At 36.2% G+C, this 20311-nt stretch overlaps 1 protein-coding gene across 2 annotated transcripts in view; it reads right to left on the bottom strand.

The window, feature by feature from the left end:
- The window catches only part of fng (Fringe glycosyltransferase), a 101375-nt gene that overhangs the window by 47969 nt on the left and 33095 nt on the right, over positions 1–20311 (bottom strand). The gene's annotated exons all lie outside the window — the stretch shown is intronic.

Below are 20311 nucleotides of genomic sequence, written 5' to 3'. Positions count from 1 at the left end.
ATTATAATTGTGGTGGTGGCATTTTATTCAATTGGTTTGTTTTGCATTGAAGTTGTCGAATTTTATGATGCATTATATTGCAAACAAAGACTTAGGGGTGATGGAACTCAACCCAGGTAAATTGTTTCCACAAAAAAAGCTTATTCCAATTATATCGATATGTATAATGAGAAAAAGGGTTTTCCAGTAGAAACCTATAAAATTAAAAAATAAAAAATTCCCTCAGAGCAGGAGTTTTGAGTTTTGAAAACAAAACCCATTCTTTGTTAAATCTTGCAACTTTGGACATAAAAGTAAGATATGGTTCTCCCATTTGATCTCGTACTTATGGCAAGAACAGAACTTATTTCTGAATTATTATTCCGATTAGTTTGAATGGTCTCACAAAGCAGTAAAAGTGCTCTATCATCCATGTGGTAGTTATCTTGAATATATTACAAATTCTTATTAATCTCTAAAGCCCACGATTAATCTTTTTGACAACTTGTACTGCTACAGATTGAAAAATAAGGTCATCTATACGTACATAGTACGATTTATTTTGAACGCAAAAGCATGTAAGAGAAAATAACTTTTTATAGCAAGAAGGGGTATATTTTAAATCAAAGACCCCTTTGATGGTTGATGTATACATATATTAAGAAGAAAAATGTTTATGTTTTCTAAAATTTTTGTGATTTTAAGCTTAACTTAAAATCGTCATCTCTCAAGGAATAAGATGTTGAGAAATTCAAATTTTAACTAACAAATAGATCCCATGAAGAATAAAGTTGATTGATAATACTTCGGCTGAAATTCGTCCTCACACGATTTGAAATTTGTCCTAAAGTATTATCTTACAGAGAAATGTAACGAAAATAAAAACCTTAAATATTTTTTTTAATTTTTGAATATATTACAAGAATATACAAGCTGACTAGCAAACAGCTGGAAAATATATTTACTTCGATAAAACGTGATATTGAGTTAAGCAAGCTGCTGCTGCAGCACAAAAAGTTCTGATCTGACTCAAAACACAAGCCTTCACTGTCGAAGATGAGTATATATATATGTAAGTAAATATATATTCACATATACGTCTCTATATACCTATACGTGTGCATTGCTTGCAGATTCATAACATAGCAGGGTAAAACGGAGCTGAGCAGCGTAATAAATCGCTTCAAGTTAAGCGCTCGCCAGTTATCAAAAAACTGCAGTGACGAAACGAGCAAAGTGGGTGTGAAGTCCAGCGATTAAAGATAATGTGGCGCCCCATAAATGAAAAAGGAAAGGAAAACACAGTTGGCAAAACAACACATTATTATGGAATGCAAAGCAAAGTAATGCAAGACCTAGAGATTTCTCGTTTTGAACTGATCTGATAAGTCCAGTAAACAACTTGATTGCATATAGAAGGAAGTGCCATAGGATTTTTATACCTTTTTCATGTAATATAAATATATACGCATATGCAGACATGAACCTTATACACAGTGTATATGCAATAGTAACGTTTTTAAAAACACAAAGATTATAAAATTGGAAATAAAAAAGAAAAAACGTTACATTTGGCTAACCAAAGCTATAATACCCTTCACAGGTTCATTTTTTATAGCATATAAGGATATAAAGAGATCTTTATTCTCATTTTGATCGGTCAGTTTGAAGCGCAGCTATATGCTATAGTAGTTCGATCTGAACAATTTCTTCAGAGGTTGTAGCGATGCCACGGATAATAACGATGTCAAGGATATTAATCTATGTCGAATTTCATGCAGATACGTTATTAAATAATAAAGGTTTCCGTGCAAAGACTTGAGTTTGATCGGTCCGTTTGTATGGCAGCTAAGTTCGAGAGTTGTCCGATATCAGTTCTGACAAATGAGCACCTCCTTGGTGAGAAAAGAACGCGTGCAAAATTTCAGACCGATATCTCAAAAACTGAGAGACTAGGTCTCGTATATACAGACGGACATGGCTATATTTATGGTATATGTGTATTTTGTAAGGTTTCCAACGATTCCTTCTGGGTTTTACAAACTTCGTGGCACACTTAATATATCCTGTTCAGAGTATAATGACGAGCGTCAACATTTTTTTATGCAGTTGCATGGGCAAATCGAATACGTTTGCGCTTCAACAACTTACAAAACCTAATTAATTTCTCAATTGATTTCTCAAACCAACAGACCAATCATTTATTGTCCGGCTACATATTTACAACTGTACTTATTTGGACATACATACAACTGTATGTACATAGATACAATGTAGTCGCGTTCACTGGTGCTCGTGGCGGTAAGTAATTTCTTTGTTAATCAGATAATTAAACAAACAGTGGGTGGGTAGATATTCAGAAAGTTAATTACATTTGGAGGGAAAACGCTTGTCCGAAAGAGTGTTTGTCGCAGGTAAAGATGGCTGGACGCGCGTCAAGCAAACGTTACAATGTAAGCGTGGAACGCAACGCGCCCTGTATTTTTGAATGTGAGTGTGTATGTTTGTGGTCGTAGAAAGCATTGTTGTCATCATATTTCAATATAACTTTGAGCAGATTAAGACTATTCGATAGTTGGCAACGGCAAAAATACCGCAATGAACTATATTTGGCGCCCGCTTTAACAGCGGCGTGACGCGTTAGTGATTTTATTGTCTGTATACAATACTTGGTGGGTATGTTTGAGTAACTGTAGCATTTACGTCAGAAAGCGCCAGCACACAAAGCCACGTTGCGCCGTCAGCTTTTGACCAGCTGCGGGTTAGCCCAGCAGCTACTGGAAAATACTCGAGTATTTAGTTTGCTACAGCCGCAACCTTAAAGTACGCGATCAAAGCGAAAATATAGAGAGGGGGCTGCGAAGTAAATAAGCGCGGAAACGTATCATTGAACTCGTTTTTATGCCACGAAATCCACAATTTTTCATTTTTTGCCTTCTCTTGCATTTTGCGTTTTTCCGCCTGCATAACTACATGTAGTGTACACATTTCTGTAGAGTGATTTTACTTTTTTGCTCTTATACTTTGGTTGCTTTTTAAGTTTTACGTTTTTATGTTGTTGTAGTCGCGCATGCCTACTGTAGGGTGCGGCTTGACTTTGGCGCACGTACGCCTCGCGGCAGTACGAAAATGCATTGTTCGGTCAGCGCTAACTCCTAATCCGCGCGCCACACAGTGTTGCACACGATTTGCCATTCATCGCCAGCGCTGCTGCCACAAGCAGTTTTCTATTTTGGCTTTTGCGTACTTTTTGCGCGCTTTCAGCTGCTGAGTTATTGTGGTTGCAGCTGCTGCAGGACGACGCCCCCGCAAATTACTCACCCGCACGAGCTAGATTTCTGATTCGCATTCGTATTTATTTTGCACTGTTTTCGCAATAATTTGTGCTTTTGTATTTCTTTTTGTTTATTTGATTTTCCTTTTGTTGTGCTGTGTTGCGCTGCCTGTTATTTGCTTGCTAATATTGCAACTAAGTTGGAGTGCTGTTTGATTTCTTTTGTTTTGACTTAATTTTTGACCAAAATCTGTTTTTCACTTAAATATTATCACATTTTGTAATTCTGCTTCGTGTAAGACGTTCTTCTTAGTAGACATAGCACACACCGCTTCAGCGCTTCTGTTTCCATCTCAACTTTGCTTCAAATTGCAAATGGGATTACCTACGACGTCGCACTTAATTCCGGTGAGTAACTTTTAAACTAAATGACGCGGTGCGACAACGCGAGGGAACGTTTGTTACCAATGGCGTATGAGCACATCTGCACCGCTCTCCTCTGTCCGCGCTTCCAAGAAGCGGTTACATTCATTGAGGATTTTAAAACATTAAGTAACTTATAAATTCTTAAGCCTCCAGGAAGCGTAGCTGCTAAAGAATGCAAGCTAAGAAGCAAAAAAGAAGAAAAACTACAACAAAAATACTATTATTTTACTGACAGTGCTATGTCGCATCATTGGAGGCTGTTTGTTGTGACTTTTAAAGCCACATACGTTCGAGTACAATGCATACTTTAAGGCGTTCAGGCACACAACTTAACCATCATCCCTCTTAATTGCCGGCTATGCAATTAAGAGCGCTCTGAAATGTACTTTGAGGAAAAGTTGAACAGCCTCAGGTAAGTGAAATACTGTAAAAATACGAAGCTGTGTTGCTGCAAATGCATTTGCAGAAAATAGTTTAAAGTGTCCGTAAATTTTCTTAATTAAAGAGTCGAAACTAGATTCTAGCATTGTATTCTGAGGCTATTGCGCTTGAGCATAGAAGAATTTAAAAAATTGTGTCACAAGGCAGTCAGGTCGAAAAAAACAATAAAATTTAATAAACGGGAATCTGAACAGCAATATACGAAATACCTTACGGGAATATCTCAACTAAAGGCACTTTTACGCAGTCTTTAACGACAAAAATAATTATTCTGTAGAGACCAACTTAGCGGAACCTTATCTTCTGAAATTTTCCTATTCGAGATTTGAATGATTTATATTGAATTGATTTAATTATTTTAAAAGAAATTTGTATTTTATTTCCTAAGCTTTATTGGGATTTGTAATTTTGTTTGAGAACAAGAACTTCCCCAAATTCCCCCCCCCCATTCATCCACATCGTATTTACCAGTTGCTCTGCTCTCAATTCAACCACCCAAGCGTTGAAGATCTCAAAATATCTCTTTAGGTGTTGCTGCTGTCGATGTGTTTAGAAATACTTTATCTCTCCTCTGATGTTGTAGGATACATAATTAACAAAGTTCGAGTTCATAATACTACTTTCCTGATGCAAAAATCAAGTGAAGGGAATATTATAGCGATTTGGTGTCTCAAATTCATATAAGGTTACCCCCAAAGATGTAATGTGACAAAACTTTGTTGCATTGGCTTGTGCTGCTTCACACTTTCTAGCAGCTCATGCTCTAAGTAGAGTGATTGATAAACATGATAAAAGTGGAGGCGAGCTTGCATACAAATTGAAATGAATTGATTCATAACTGGAGGACACCCCCCCCGTCAAAAAAGTCGCCATGCAAAATTGCATTTGTATGGGAAATACTGTTGATTGTTGGAAGTTATGTTTGCGGTTGAGTTCAAAACTCTGTTGTCTGCTTGGACTACCGATTAATTAAAGCGATGAGCCACGCGCTGTGCTTGGACAATTAAGTTCGTGACTAACATATGGATATGCGTAAGTATATATTTGTATATATGTATGTGCATATATTTAAGTGTATTTTTATGAGTATGTCGTCGCACAGAAACATTTTTTATTAGATTGTTTATTGCATATACTTTATTCAAACATAAATATGTATATGTATGTGTGTGCGGGTGTTTGATTGTTTATACATCCATTGTATTCACGAGCGAGCATGTGTGTGTGTGTCGATGGATAAACTCCTCAATTCATTTCAATTAAATTCAATTCATGCAACAAAATGAAGAAAAATCGTCGCTTGTAATTCACCAGAAGTGCAAAACTGCTAATGTTCACGACTATTTTTTCTCTCATTGGCGACATTGCAATTTCTGCTGCTGACATGTAGAAGTACCCTCACGCATACATAAATGTTTTGTGTTTATACGTCAATATATCTGTCATTCTAAAGAAACGTTTGTTAATTGAAGTGAAAATGAAATTGTCGCCACTGCGATAAAAATTTTACACAGCAGAGATCCTTAGGGCTTGGTGTGGGTTGATACCGCAGATGAGCACATTTCCTGACTAATTTGTGGCGTTTTAATTATTTGTGGCATGAACAGCCAGTGCACACAGATGCATAAATTTTTATATATTTTATTTAAAATAAAAACGGCATTAAATAAAAGCATAAATTACCGCATAAACACACACTCACATATCATCATCGTCATCAATTTTCATTAAATTTTGACCACACAACAGCCAAGATAACAAAAAAATTATTAATATAATTTTTCATGAAACCACGATTTAAAAAAGCTCATTTAACGAAAATGAGTCATTCAAACTGATCACTAGAATGTCTGTATTTGCTTTGACAATTTCTCGAACCCACTCGGATTTTTCCGCAATAAAATATTATATTTAAAACAAGTGTCGCATAAAGATTGAGAGAGCGCGCTATAGAGCTAACCTTGGTGAAAAAAATATCGCGTTAAAGTCATAAATACAAGAGAAAAACTTAAAAGATTCACACTGGTGAATTTTACCCTCAAACGTCGCATATTTAAAATTGGACGACGTTTCAATCATAGTATTCAATGCTTAAATACAAGTATGTGTATTTTCGTCGTCAATTTCAATTCAGACCTTCCAGTTGGAGCAGTTTTGCGTTTTTTCTTATCGTTTTACTTTGCCGTTTTGCGTTTTGTGCGATTCTGCTATATTATGCAGCAAACAGAAATTTAAGTGAATTTATGACGTTGCTGCCATAATGTGTTTTAGTTGATTTTAATGGCAAAATAAAATTCGTTTGTTGAAATTTATGTTTGCACTTAAAACCCGGTAAGTGGAATTCTCTCCACAAAAGTCTTAGCTAATTAGATGCAATAATATCTCTAATGTTTTTATACTCTTACAACATGATGCTGCAGGGTATGATAGTTTTGTTCACCTAAAACTAACCTAGATATGGAGTTTTATTGTATATATATATAAATGTTCAGGCTGACAAGACGAGTTGAATTTCGAGTACCTATCTGTCTATCCGTCCGTCCGTCTGTCTGCCTGTGAAAGCGATAACTTTTGTCAAAATTGAGATATATTGCTGAAACATGGTATTCATGTTCCTTGGCACACAAGGAGGGTTGATATTGCAGATGGGAGGGATCGGACCACTGCCGCGCACACAAAACACGATTAATCGAAAACTTATAAAGTGACATAACTGAGCTCCGCAATAATTCACAAGGCTATTATTTTGTACAAAGAATTGCATTACGGAGTGGCATCTATGGTTGAAACAATTTTTTAAAAGTGGGCGTGGCCCCGTGTCCTTATATGTTTAATGTGCATATCCCCTAACCCATTCAAGCTATGATAACCAAATTCGCTCCAGGCAAATATTTTTGGCATCCAAACCTACCCTAATGAGTGAATTCGGAATATAGCCCCGCCCACACCTCATACAACGGTTTTGCTACAAACTATTACGCATTAAATAAATGCGCCAGAGACATTAAACCGTACACTCGTGATAGTACAGAAAGGCTTTATAGGAACCGGTGTCAAATTTGGACGATGGGATATCAACTAAATTCAGTTGGTACTATTACCCTGCCATTCCTACATTGCAGTGTAAAAATGAGCGAAATCAGAAAAAAGCCACGCGTACTTTTTTATAATACAATTTTAAATACCATCTGATTCTTTCACTTTCCGGTATACAAAACAAGCACCAATGAATGTATCCGGATCAATCTTTGCATTAATAGTGTCTTTGTGGAATGTCACCTTATGACCACAAATGGTCCAAATCGGCCCGCGGACTCCAGTTCCATTTGCAGCTTTTTATCGAAAATATCGGACAATCTATGATCTATATTATTGGAATTCAGAAAAAATATGTCAAAAATGGATTGAATTGAATCAATACTTTTCTTAGCCCCCATATACTTAATATATTGTAAATATTTTCGAACTTCGGCATATATCGGTCAATATTTGAGTTATCTTTATGAAATTGGGAGAGCGTATTTCTTTGTGCCTAAAGTGGATAAAATCGGAAGAAAACTTACTCCAACGCCTTATACGACTAGTATCAGAATTTTCAAACATCCGGTTGACGTTACTCCTTATAAATCTTTTCTGTTAATTTGCCAAAACTAGATCAAATTGGGTCAATACTACCTCTATCTCCCATATACCTAATATACGATTTTCAAACTTCCGGTTGGCTTTATATCGCATATATCGGTCAATATGTACAATCACAACAAAATTGACTGAAAGTATAATATTTATTATACACGTACAATAGTTTAATACCGAAAATATGTAAAATTTGCCTACAAATTACCCAAACTCCCATATACTACATATAATTATTTAATTATATTTTATTCTTACAAACCTTATGCTGAATATATCGGTCAGTGTATGAGTAATATATGTATTTATAAAATTGCTTGAAAATAATTTCTCGATTATACCTGGGTAATGTCAAAAGTTTGTGCAATCAGTGCAATCTTTTTTTGCCCCTGAAATACCCCAACTTCTCATCTGTCTTAAAAATTGTGAAGGTTGGTCAAAATGTGTGATTTTTTAGTAAAATTAAGTGGACAAGCTTTCTTAAAAATTATGTGTCTCAACACTTCAAATCAATGGAATGGGTTTAGACCTTAGTACAAACCTCATACCCCTAATGTAATCAATTTCTATCTAAACCTAAACTTATCTTCTTCGATTGAGTTTATGTCAGATATGTCTTATTTGAGGACAATTTTAATATAATATTCGCTGACGGGAAGTAAAATATAGTTATAAAACTAAGTTAGTCTATGACCTATGATATAAGTTAATAATATACAAATTTGATTGTAATCCATTCACGATTTCGTCGAACAATGAATGTTTAACTCTTTCGCAACATTTTTATAATCATGTTTTGCCTACACCTGAAAGTATTTCCGCGTAGTTATAAGATTTGGAAATGTTCCTAACGCCTTAAAACGTTTTCAAACGCCCCATAACTCAAAAAAAGTTAATTTCGCATTTCATTACTATGAAAGTTTAAAGATGCGGAACGTAATTCAATGAATCTGGAATGTAATTAGCATTGGAGCTTAATGTTCCACTAACTACCATTATGATCTCGTATATGATATAAATTAATAATTTCTTATATTCATTGGATAATGGAAGTCGAATTTAATTTCTTTCAACAATAATGAGTAACACTAAAGGCAGAAGGAAAATCAGTCTTAGGTTACAAATATTTACCTAAAATGAAACTATGGGCTCAAAGTTAGCTAAAACTTTAACCCAAGCGTGCTCCTGCAGATGGATTGGTTACTAATGTTCTCATGATGTAGAAGAGAATAATCCTTATGTAAGAAGTTAAGTTCACTTCTTATACTATATTTATATATATTATACCTTATATCGATTTTTTGTCAAAACTAAAAATGGTTAAGATGCATGGGTCAAATTTCAGATGCAGATTCAAAAAATTATTAGTTTCTCGTCAACTCCCAGAGTAGATACTTCTTTAGTCAAAGATATCACATAGGAAATTGGACAGTTTCTATAGAAAAATCTGAATTTTGACTATTCTTCTATGTGTCATATGCAATTTATACTATAAATATATTTCCAGGTGACATTTAGAGCCATAGTGTTAGATAAAAATCTAATAATTTTAGCCTTAAGGGCATTTAGTGACACCCTTATGTAAGACTTTAGGTAGCGTTTGCAAACGAGCAGCTGCATTTAATTTTGTTACTATTTCCTCGTCCATAACTGCAGAGATTTCCACATATTGCTTTAATCTCCGATGAAATAGCCAACGAATTGCATTGTCCACATCATAATTTATAAGCTCGTTTTGTTTTGCATCGTTGTCATAACAGAACCTGGCAAAATAGATGAAGTTTATTGCAACTACGGCGAAATGAAGTAAATAGAATGGGTGCTGGCAAGGAGGCTGACAAGGAGGAGTAGCCACAAAACACGTAGTTTCTGCAGATAACAGCAAAACCAACACAAAGTGTCGGAGAGTAGAAAACAAAACGAGGCAGACAAGTGAATGGATGTGTGGCACATACTACTATAGATATGCCACTCGCTGAATGTGTGGCTGAAGTGAATGTGTATGTTGATATAAGCAATTACGTGTTGCCAAAAAGCATTTACCTAGGTATGTATTAACCGGGCTTGCGGTGGAATAAGGCGAAACTCCAAAATATTTAAGAGCAATTGAACGGTAAGTCGAAAGCTTGACTCGGCCGGCGCTAAAAACATTCTGCTTCCAGTGTCAGTATGGAGCTGGCGCTGCAGTGAACCCCGCAAACTTCTCTCCACTAATGCATGCAAGAGTTGAAAAGTACTATAAGGGAGTAGCAGCGGACCCCGTTCTCTTCGCGCAGCACCGTCCGTCTTGAATGGAGAGCGCTGGCTGCTACTGCACTGCTGCTTTCCATTGTTACGACTATTCATTGTTATTGCTTATTATTGTATTATTCCCGAATACATAAGTAGTTACATCGATACCTGTGGTTCTGTTACCGTTACTCCTTTATTCCTGCTATTTTCAGTTTCAGCATGCTGGTAGTATTCTTGTTTGGCTTTTAGTCGCTCAACAGCTTTATGAAATATGATGCTTTCACTATGCGATTTTTGACGTTTAACGGTTCGTTAAAATATCGTTTTACCAAACTGATAGAAGATAAAAAAAATATTTGAAGGTATGAGGTCAGGGCGCACGGTTGGCGAACATACTTAGAAGAATTACACATTAATCAGATTTTATACGGTCATGTAGATTTTTTTATAACGTAATTTCAATATTCTTTAACACTAAGAAAGTAGCCGGAAGACCGGTTTCGGATTTAAAGAAAGGTTTACATATATGTGTGTTGATGAAATGATTCAAATTTATTTAATTTAGATACACCATAATAATTAATACCATAGATACACCATACCTAAACAAATCAAGGCGTTAAACTACTGATGAACTAGTTTTTATTTAATCCACTTGCCCCTATTTCCCCGCGTTTCTGTTCTCCACCTAACGTCTTCGCTTACGGAGACTTAAAATTTAGAATTAACTAAATTGTTGAAAAATTTATAACATACAAGGTGCGTTCCAAAGTAAACAGGACTTTAAAAAAAAAGACAGAACAAATGGTTTTATCGGCCAAATCAATTAATTTTATTCAAAATAGTCTCCTTCTGCTTTAATACAGCTTTTTGCACGGTCTAAAAGCATGTCGAACGAGTGTTTTAGCTCGTTGTCCGGTATGGCCGCCAGTATGCCGGAGCAAGCCTTTTGAATGGCCTCCACGTCTTTTGGTACCATATCAGGTGAATACGGGGTGTGGTTGATTGTTAAAATGTGATTTTTGGTCAAATATCGGCCACAAGCGTCGATCGATGAGACGGTGCATTATCGTGCAACAAACGCCAGCTTCCATCTTCGCGATATTCGGGCCGAACACGTCGAATACGGCGCACCAAACGCTTAAAAACTCTAAGGTAGAATACCGCATTAACGTTTTGGCTGGATGGAACAAATTCTTTGTGGACAATACCCTTGGAATCATAAAAACAAATTAGCATTGTCTTCACTTTTGACTTCTCCAGGCGCGATTTTTTGGCTTTCGGCTCATTTCTCATTTATGTCCTCACGACCACTTTGAAAACGTTGAAACCACTCGTGCACTCTGCTACGGGATAGGCAATCATCGCCATAAACTTGTTTCATCAATTGAAACGTTTCGGTAAAAGTTTTACCAATTTTAAAACAAAATTTATTCTTGGCTCTTTGTTCGAAGCTCATTTTCGCACCGATGACAAAAGCATACTGACACTTTAAACGCATTAACTTCACTTCCAATAGATGAAATGTCATGAAATTTTTACTGGGAGTCGATGAAGGATAGTACATTCTAACGCACTAGTCGACACATAGATTTAGTTTACTTTGTTACTTTTTTACTGTTTACTTTGGAACGCACTTTGTATATAATATCGTTTGTAATAATATGCGGCTAATATCAATCGCAGCCACTTCTAGAGTTCGACGAAAGTGTGTCCACTGAGATGTTTCAACTTCAATCTGGAAAAACCTGGACAGTTGAGAAGAAACTGTCTAGATAATTCCACCCTACTTTCCGGCATCCGGAAAAATATGTAAACTTACCATATGTGGGCCTGTTGGACAGTGTCCAGTCAGAACACCTACCATGGCCTGTGAATCACCTACCATGGCCTGTGAACCACCTCGTGCGTATCACTTTGGGCTCGAAGAATCTCGCAACCTCATAAGCTTGCCAAGCTCAAGAGAGATCCATAGAACAGCGAAGTACCGAGTCGTTGCCAATCTGGTTATTGTTCTAAAAATTTATAAAACTTTACAACACTCAGGAAAAAGTACTTCTGCAATAGATACATGCAAGCAGTTTTTCGAAAGAAAAAATTCACATTAGAAAGCTAATTTACCGGAATGAATTCCAAATTTTACTTTTTAGTTTGATAGGATAGTCAAAAATCAAATGGTTATCTATTGCTGACCCACCGAGGAAGCGCGAACAAAAATAACTTTCGATTACTCATAATAATCGACATTAATTATTCATGCGACAAAAAAACAACAAAATAAGGACAAATACATATCATACACATGTACGTCAATTTATGTGAGTAACATTAGTCGTCTTTTAATGACATATGACATTGGTTTGGGTATAATAGCAGCCCTTGTGTATGAGGCGTATCGATTTGTGAGCAATAATTTGCACATTACATTTTGATAAATGTTGTGTGTTTTCAATGGCCAAGGGTGATAGATATTGATTTGAGTTTTTAATTGAAGTGCCTCTCTATTTAACTCTTTGGATACCGGAAAATAGTAATACTGTGATACCTAAGTCCTTCGCTTCTTGTTAAGCCTTGTGATAGAATAATTCATTACACAAAACGATTGTCTAATGTTAATAACGGAAAATTTGGAAAAGTTTTGACGAGGCTTTTTTATTAACATTCTATCGCCAGTGGCAAGTTCCCACATTAGACCAGTTTTAAGATCCCCTAATTTACGATATGAATGTATTTATTTATTATGTTGCGGTGTCTGTAGGTAGGTTTTTAGTTTTAATATAGCTAACGCCATTTTAAAATTAACCTAGGTATATATATACATTTTTCAGGGCTTCTTAGCAGTCAACATGAAATACATTTCGTAAAATCCGCACTCTAAGACGTGCCTGGTATAAAAAACGTCACTACAGACACAGGTCTGATCTTTTCCAGCGATGCTCCTGGACTATATAAGTACAATATTTGTACGAAGTTTAAAATACTATATTTTTGTATCACATTATGAAACACGAGATGTGTTCAAAAAATAAGCGGTATTTTTATATTTTGAAAAAAATATTAATTTGTCTTGTAAAAAGACGACCATTTAAGGTTTTCTTTACTTTTGGAAGTATGAAAAAGTCACACAGAGCATCGTTACAGTATTGTTTTTGGGCAATAATTCACGCACAAGCAAAGAAATGTGAGCTTTCAACAAACGAAAATCGCCAAGGTCATAAAAACACTTCTGTACTTAGCGACTGCTACAGACAAAGTAAGCAATGAATACCGCTGAAAATTTAATCGTACTTCAGGACATTGAATTCTCCAAACCCTCGAAATTTTAATTTAGAAATTCTCGTTATTTTTTTTAACATACTTCTTACGTAATGCTGAATGTTAATAAAAAATGAGTTTCCAAGAAAATAGTTAAAATGGGGAAACTCAGATTACTCAGAAACTCGCAGCAGAAATTTGAACCCCAAGTCCACGATTAATAGTGACAAACTTGATTACAGAACTACTTATGCGAAACTAACGCTAGCCAATTTTACTTAGCACTATTTTATGGTCGTATTACATATGCATTTATACATAAATGCCAGCAACCAGAATCAAAATAATATCATACATACCATACATATGTTCATATGAGTAACAAAATTTGAATGTTGTGTGAAACAAAAAGAGATTATTTTCAATCCCAATTGCCGAAGAAGGCGCGTACGAGTGTCATGTGGGCGCAAAAAACTTGCGTCATAAAAATATTTTATACCCATAATAACGACACCAGCTCCAGCAGGAACACCAAACTCCACAATGCGTACGAACAACAGCCGATGTACGACGACTGTGTGCGAATGTGTATATTTTCGAGGGCATAAAAACGCGTACGATCAAACAGTGGACCCTTCCACATTAGCAACCGAACTTTGCTGCTGCTGTCGCCGTACCGAAACATAAGCGAATGGGAGGTCCGTAGACTATCAAAGTGTGAAATCGCAACAGTTGAATTGTGAAGTGTTTTTTGTTTAACGACAAGCAATAAAAGCCGATATGAAAACAAAAAGTTATTACAAACAAATGTTCATAAAATTCAATTCAGAAGTCCATAAATTCTTCAAAGCGTTTCATAAATTCTCGCAACAGCCGGTTTCTTATTTGTTGTTGTGAAAAGCAGAAATATGTTTATAGAATTTAGGCGCAAAGTTGAAAAAAAGAAGCGATTTTCTACTGAACCAGCTGAAAATTAATGTGTTTCTGCCGCCACCTAATGCCATCAATTAAGAAATCATCGCCACAAACATTATAATTATCGACAACATGGCAAGTGCAACAACAATAACAGCTCGAACAGCAAGCGCCGTTTAGCCGCCAACATCAATAAGAACTCTTGAAGATTTCTCAAAAACCGACAAGTACACTCATACTTCATACTTCAGATCAAATAGTTTGAAGAGCAGTTGAAGAAAACGCTTCGAGCTATTTAAACACTCACCGCTTGAAAGCCGCCAAAGCCACAAGCGTATTTGTTGCCGCTAATACGCGGTAGCCGACACGGCTAAGACGCCCTGACCCTTGTTTCGTACTTGGATACATACACACACGCTTGCGAGCAAATATATAATTAAGACCGCATATGAAGACTGGGGTTAATACACATCTATACACACACATTCACATCGACGGGTGGATTTCTTCATATGAGTATACTTAGCTACTGTCTACTTCATATCGGCTATTTTGTGGTTTTATAAAAACAATAAAAACAAATTTGAGATTGTAAAACCAAAAAAAAAAAAAACTGAAAAAATAGGAAAATAACACTTCGACACCTTCTAAGGTCCCGTCATCATCATGTTACTTTGATGTCTTCATTTTGTTAGCTGGTCTGAACGCCTATATTGGACCATAAGTGAATTTTTAGAAGGCATTACTATATTCGCCGCTTTATTGTATCATCAGTGGAATTTCAGCGGGAAAAAATACGAAAATTTAATAACACAGTATCGACATTCTAAATAGCTTCAGCTTGCTCCCAGTGCGCCGAATGGACAATAAAAATTCACAAATATATTTCGAACAACCGTTTATTGTTAGCTACAAATGAAAGTAAATTAATTTCAGTAATTTAAAGACAACATAAATTATAAAAATCCATGAAGGTAGGAATTTAGTGACTCTACAAGGTACTATATATTCAGTCAGCAAAGCGTCAAACTTAGCAGAACTCGAAAATTTATATGATAAGTATAAACCGAGTATTCGGTGATCTAATCGGGATCCAAGTATCCCAGTTTTGAAATAAATTTAAACGGTTGTTTCATATCATGTAAAACCGATATTATAATCTGATTCTAGTAAAAAGACAAAGATTATCTGTGGTCATAGTTCGATGAGAATTTTACAGCATTTTGAAGATATCGGTCCCTCTTTTGGATAAATAATATATTATAGTTTAAAAAAACTAAAAAACAACCTTTAAAGGAATTTTTAAATCTCCTCCTATAAAGCTCTTCCCTACCATCTTATTTGGTAATTATTTAATGCTTATGGCGCATTTATTTCGTCAGCTATCGCACTTTTAGTATATTTTAACATAACTGTTATATTGGGAGTTGGCCTGGTTATTATCTGATTGTGCCAATTTTCACAGGGTATGAAAAAGGGCTAAAAGGACTTCCTCTCAGCAAATTCGGTTGAGTTAGCTGTAGCGGTTTGGAAGACATATACATTAAACCATTTAGGGGCGCGGTTACGCCCACCTTTAAAGTAATGGGAAACTGTTATCAAATTATTGCATTGTCATCGGTCCTTGACATGTCTTCAAAGTTTTAAGTTGATCAGACTTCTGGAAACCGGTGAAAATTGAGCTCTAAGATTTCATTACATACATACAACCCAAGCTAATAAAAGGGTATTAATAATAGATTTTGCTATAATATTACATTCATACCTTTCTTCCAAATTCGCCATGATATGGAATATATTCTTGTAAGTACCACTCAAAGTAATGCCCCGAATGTACATTCCTAAGAATTTAATTTTTTGACTGTTGGCCAAGTAGTTTCTTTCTCAACAATTTAGCTTTTTTTCTATTACTTTGAGGCTGATTTTTTGCTTGTTCCCTAGCAGATCAACTATTACCTCCCGATCAGAAATAATAAAGTATAGATAATGTTTAATTTAACAGTTTCGAACTTAAGTATGTATTTATAAATCGATTCGGATTTCTAGTTATGAATAGGACAAGGAAAAGACGCAAAACAATTAAGTCTAACAATAACTATAATCATCAACAGTACGACCATGACAAATTTTAGGGTTCAAACATAAAAAGTGTAATGTCTATAATAACTCCTGCAGCTCAGGCGGAACTAATACATATGATTCGCATAAAAAGCTTTGGTTAAGGTGGGTAGACTAAAACCGGCATTGAAGCATTTAATTACGGCCCACTGAGGGAAAAACGCAAAAAATCATAAAAGGCAGCAGTAATAAGCGACCAACTCGACGGCAGTGGCCGCTGAGTTGAGTGCCTGTGTGGAGCAATCCCATTTTGCGGTCGTAGGGTCGGACAAGTAGCCTTTGAGCGGCCGACCGGAGCGCCTCTTTAAATGCCGGCAATTTACTGACATAAACGTGCATTTAATGTGTGACATTTACTGCGCTCTTCCCAGCAGAGTGTGCGTTTAGCTGTATGTTGCTGCGTAAATTACATGAGTATGAGTGAGTGTGTGTGTGTGGCTAATTCAATTTCCCGCAACCGCTTCAATATGTCCCATAACCGGACAAAGTCAGGAGACATAATAACAATTTCCATGGACGCGGCTACTACTTTGTTTCGTACGATAACAGTTGTTGTTGCTGCGCTTGTTGTACAATCACTTGCGCATTCACCAATGCTCATACGTATGTACTTACATATGTAAGAATTTGCACTTTAGATTGCGTTAGTTTTGCACACAATGTTGTGTTAATTATTTTTATATGGTTCAGCCACACAGTTTCATATAAACACTTACACACACACACACATATACGCACAATGAAACAATGAAAAGCTCGAATATTGCGTTCAGTTGAGTTTCGCATGTACCTACATTGGACATAAAATACGGTTTATTATGCATGTGCAAATTTATCATACACATACGTACATATATACTTTCGCGCATATGTGTGAGTGTGCGCTTATTCGGACCATGAAATTATTATTGGTAGTTTATTTTCCCATAAAAAGTGATGTGTGTCATTTCATTTATGAGGCAACGTTAACTGACCCACCAAATGTCATCCACCACACCATTAAAAACACCGCATCTCCTCCGGTTCCTTCGGTGCTTTCATTTCCATGCATGTATTTTTAATGCCTTTGAAGCGACAGAAAACACTCATCGAAAGTAACTAAGTAAGCATTCGTGAAGGAAATTGACCATCACCGCGTGGTGTGTTTGTAGGCGTATGTGTTTTTTTTACATAGAAAGAGGAAACAACGAAAGCCGGAGTGCGAAACTTTAATTTGCTAAGCTGACCTACTCCCAACTCAAGACTCTCCCACGGAACCACCGGTTAAGTATTACTTCGTGGGAGTGACAGGACAATTAAATCTCCTCTATTGTGCGGACTGACGGATGCCTAATCTGTTGTTAAAATCTCAGTTTTGTCATTATTAAAGCTGACGTAAAACTACCACCGAATGTAGTTTTTAGCTTTTCCCTTGTAGTTAGATAGCGAGGGCAATAAAATAATATATGTTCGCTAAGTATTTGGGTCAGATGAAAATACAGGTACCCGTGTCGTCTTTCTATCTACGATAGGAAGTCCCCGATGCTCCCACATTTTGGTGCTCTCAGTTCTCTCCTCTCTTTTTCGATACTGTTCTAGGCGAAAGCTAATCACTCGAGTCCATCTCTCTGGATATAAAAGGGCGGCATACTGGCAAATAATTCAGCAGCGTTGGTTGAAATAGTCCGGAAAGCACTCTAATTGCAGAAGGCCTTTGCACTGCATTTATTGGTCTAGCATATGATTTTATGTTTAGCGCCTGTATTCATATTGGTGCTCATTGCTTTTGCTATTAAGTTTCACGGAAGAGAACCATTGCCGTAGAACATTTAACATATGCACTCGTTGCATTTATTTCTTATGTCGTTTAACTTGTTGCATTAACTTTTGACATTGGACAAGAATTTTCTCAGAATTTCAATTATGTTCCAACACATTGACCAGTATTTTCTGTAAAAAGTCAGTAACAAATTCTCATAATCGGTATTTGATTACCTTGAAAATTTATAGTTCGATTTTAACAATTTTTAGATGTGAGGTAAAGTACTTGAAAGGCGCTATTTGTGGAGAGATTTATTTCAGTGACGTCATTGGTTTTCGATTTATGTATATACTGTAAAATGAAAGAATCAGATTTAATTTAAAAAGTTTTATATAGGAAGTGGATTTGGTTAAAAGTGGCCAAGTAGTTCCTGAGGCCTAAAAATGCCATTTATCCAATTTTGATACCTGCTTCTATGAAGACCTTTCCTATCATATGTTTATGTTATGTTTTTGACTAACGGAATTTGTGGGCGTTGCAGTGGTCCAATTTCTCGTGTCTACAATACCGAACTTGTATGGTGTCAAGATACATATGTACCAAGTTTTCAAAATATCTTCCGCTTTATTGTAAACTTCGTGTGAATAAATCGATCCCGTGTATTTTTACTTTCACGCGAACGAAAAATTCGTAACACGAATTTTGTGTGGATGAAAACTTATCTTCGAATTTAGATTATGCTATTGTGAACATCGGCAATCATTGCTCATCTTTATTTTGATTTATTGGCATTGGAAAAAAGGTTAATTTAAAAAGCCACAGAGGGACGAACAGACATGCAGTCTACATATTAGCAGAAACAGCAGATAAATATATCAGCTATTTCTGACGATATGTTTTCTTAGAAACCATCTCTGCAGTTATTTGTTTGAAGCAAAACCAACACCTAGGAAGATAGAAAAGTCATTTTTACAGTACGTCGACAAAATAAAATATTTAATCGAACATCGGTGGTCTTCGGACATGACTGAAATTTGACAGGCATGAACGCCATAGAGGAGCCTGCCTCTTCCTTTTGGTTCCTGCAAAATACCAGTAAGGATGCTGAACCCATTAAAAGAAGGGTTACACATTGTGAGATGATTTGAGATGCTTATTAATTTTCTACTGAGATCAGTATAGCCACTCCTCGTTAACTGAGGTCCTGCCTAAGTGAAAGACGCAACGATGCATAACACGCATCTCCAGGATAACTGTATCGTTTGATTAGTATTATAAAAATTTTCTTATCAACGACGAGTGCGACCAAAAACGAGTGTTAAAATGCCTATTAATATAACTATTTATTTAAAGTATTGGAAACGGAGACAAGAGTGACCCGCTCTTTAACAAAACAACGCCAACGCAACCCACATGAGCGCGTGTGACTGTAAAGCGACACATTTACAACCTATGTATGTGCGTTGCTTTCCTGTCAAAGTGGTGACAGCCGAAACGGCATAATATAAGGTGATTGATTACAGTCCGCCATGCTGACATTTGACATAAAATTGCAACAAATGAATTTTTGTCAATGAACCAAATACAGACGAGCCGAAAACGGTCTTTGTACGCAAAGTTTTCCCTCATTTTCATTTTTATAGTGTATGCGAATGTGTTAGTGGGTAAGAGGGTGACAGAGAGAGAGTGGAAAAGAGGAAGAGAAATGCCAATATAGTTGGCAAGACAAATGAAAGCGCGCTGTGACAAACATCAGAAATTTATTCATCAATTTAGTGGACCGATGAATGCCGAAAACGAGACAGCTAACAAAATGACAATAACAGAAAGAGTAACAGCGAAGAATAACAAAAAGCTGCACAACAGATGACAGGAAAACATCAACAAATTCATGTAATTCTTCGATAAATTGACGACCGTTGCGACAGCTAGGTAGGTGGACGACTAACTGGCTCGTTCATTCGGCTAAATTTAGTCTGTCAGTTGGAATCGAAAGAAAAACTCGTCGATGAATTGTTATTGTCAAGAATGGATTGTTGTTGGAACTACACGAAAAATGACGAAATGAGCGAATAACTTAAAGGCTGTGCATATGAAAGTATATTTACAGGTAACTCTAAAACTGGGTACGTATGTATTTGCCCCTCGCTGGGCATACATATATGGTATATACTTAGGGTTGCCAAATAAAATAAAAATCGCAATAACTCATTTGACAGTTCGTCCGCCAAATAGAGTCGAATCGTTTTGAGAAGGCCATATATATATATACGTGCGCATATCAGAAATGCTCC

Source organism: Bactrocera oleae, chromosome 6, assembly GCF_042242935.1.
Source record: "Bactrocera oleae isolate idBacOlea1 chromosome 6, idBacOlea1, whole genome shotgun sequence".
Classification (NCBI taxonomy): Eukaryota; Metazoa; Arthropoda; class Insecta; order Diptera; family Tephritidae; genus Bactrocera; species Bactrocera oleae.
The sequence above is the reverse complement of the archived record's forward strand: the minus strand, read 5'-3'. Positions and strand labels throughout refer to the sequence as shown.